The 2,403-nt window shown below is 37.4% G+C and overlaps 1 long non-coding RNA gene across 1 annotated transcript; it reads left to right on the plus strand.

The window, feature by feature from the left end:
- Nucleotides 1-91: 91 nt before the first annotated feature.
- On the plus strand, nt 92-1,781 carry LOC110444276. Its single transcript, XR_002462228.1, has 2 exons — nt 92-169; nt 398-1,781. It is a non-coding gene; the product is annotated as an uncharacterized LOC110444276 (long non-coding RNA).
- The last annotated feature ends 622 nt before the right edge of the window (nt 1,782-2,403 follow it).

A 2,403-nucleotide genomic window follows, 5' to 3' on the forward strand; every position in this document is an offset into this window, starting at 1 on the left:
AATTATATCCCTGTAACCTCTAATAGTAATGTGTCCCTGTTACCCGTGCTGTTTAGTTCCTGTAGCCCCTGATGCTGTATACGTTTTACTGTGAACTGTTACAGGTGCTGTACAAGGTGGCCCACACCGAGTCCTGTAAGAGAGACATGGCGGCTGACTGTCATGAGAAGTATGTTACACAACCATTAAAGTCACCAAAGTCACATTACAGGAATGCAGTGGGACTTTGGTACTTGTAGCACTACATGTCTAATGGGCATTTTGATTCACATTGAGTAAAATCTAAATGTAATGTTGGATATTTTTAGTTGTTGCCATTTGGCCTCGATTTCTATCCTTTGTATGGTAGTGTGCATCAGTGTCCTCCAAAATATACCCTCTCTTTCCCTTCTGTCAGGTTTGCTGAGCACATGTTGAAGGCACATGGGACACATCACCAATGAGGACTGACCCCTACACTGACCACTGGAACTACTGTACACGTCGACTGACCCGCCAGCAGTGTTACACCAGGCTTACCAAGCCGTTCAGTGATCAGTGGCCGGTCTCACATCAACAAAGACATTAACTACGTAACGCTTGCCGTGTAACACAATTTGTAGAAGGACCTACATTTACTAATATTTCCATAGGAAATAATCAAAACTTTAATAGTGTCATACTAGACTACATAACATAACTTATATCTGTACACTTCATACAGTACTGATTTTATATCTTTTATTTCTTTCTACACAGCTATTTGCCAGCTGTGAATGAAAATTGAATTGTTTAAACAATATTCTATATATTTATTTTGCTACGTATATTTGGGGGACATCATTGGGTCTTGTATGTCGAAAATATCAATGAAAATGACATTTCTTATGGCATCAAAATTGAACCACAGAAATGATGAAATGAAGATTTATCTTGATAATTAAAACATGTCACCTTTTACTATGTAGGTGGCACAAGGGTTTAGCACATAGGACACACCTTTTTCATGCAATGGAATTCTATTTCTGGACACTACTGTATTGTATTCTTACAAGTGTTTTTGGATCACACTGTCAAGTCATTTGGTTATAAAGTTTTGGCGAAATATTCCTGGTAATTACACCAATTGTCAGTCAGCAAAGCATTTATAACTCTTGGGTTCTTCACTCCGTATGTACTCGTCAGGAGAGGGAGGCTAGTACAACTGTAAAACAAAAATAAACCCCTACAACTGTACGCAGTATGTAACAATACTTCTGAAATATTTCCCGGAGAATCAGTTTTTAATTACTGTTGTAAAATTAACAGTCTGTGTTAACCTGCTGGATAGGTATACTTTGTATTGGGGACCAACATGTTAAAAATGACATACATTATATATTTATACCTGCAAAACACATTATATACAGTAAATCATTTCACTTTGACATTTTAGTTTACATAACTGAAAAAAGTTATTTTCAAGATTACAAAAGGAATCGTTTAGTTCTTAAAGCTTTTATTTTTATCTGTTAATGATGTCCGATGGAAAAAAGTTCATCTGATCAAGAAACGCATTTTATGTAACATTTTGAGAATTTCTCAAAAAGTTCTTTCCTAAAGAAAGAGGAATGCTTTGTTTTCTATGTTGCATGATGGGATGGTAGAGGGCTACTTGTGATAATTTTTTATACTCAGAATTACTTGTGACGGAGGGAGAATCAAAGACTTGTGGGAAAGGATTGTAATATTGTACAGGTTTTTTAAAGAAAAGGTGGAAGTATTGGTTATTTTAATGTTTTTAATAAACATCTTGAGGCTACCAACAGGTTTTGTTTTTATTTCACTTAAATCCACATTGGGGTTCACTACATATACAGATCGTAGATAAGAGATTGTCTCCCTTACACTGTATATATCACAACTGGACATGCACATCTAGCTCTTCATTTTGTTAACCACATTACAGTTTAATCAGTTGCACAGAGTTTATTCCTTTATGAAATAGAGATGGACCTACAGATTTATTTTTTATTTTTTTGGGGGGGAGGGGTTATGTCTTAAAGATGGAGTTTCCTAGGAAAAACCCCAGACCTGCGGCCAGTACCCGACGACTCCCCCAAGTAAGCCTCGAACATGCAACCCAGTGGCAAGGTACAGTACCTGGTGACTGCCCCACGTAGGCCTCGAAGCCCTGACCCACTGGTGGAGGGCTAGTGGTAACTACTCGGCCACAGCAGCCCTTTAATTAATGTTGCTTTCTTGGTCAGTGTTATAATTAGTGTGCATGAACAAACATGTCCCCAGATCTATCTAGCTCCTAAAAATATGTTTCAATGACGGTTTTTGGTATCATTTGGGTCAATACACTTTTAAACCAGTCAGAGAAAGATGTTTTGCCAAAAAGACAGACTCCAGAACATAGTTCTATAACAGAAGGTTGAC

The sequence above is a fragment of the Mizuhopecten yessoensis genome, unplaced genomic scaffold (genome assembly GCF_002113885.1).
Source record: "Mizuhopecten yessoensis strain PY_sf001 unplaced genomic scaffold, ASM211388v2 hete_36080634, whole genome shotgun sequence".
NCBI classification, from domain to species: domain Eukaryota; kingdom Metazoa; phylum Mollusca; class Bivalvia; order Pectinida; family Pectinidae; genus Mizuhopecten; species Mizuhopecten yessoensis.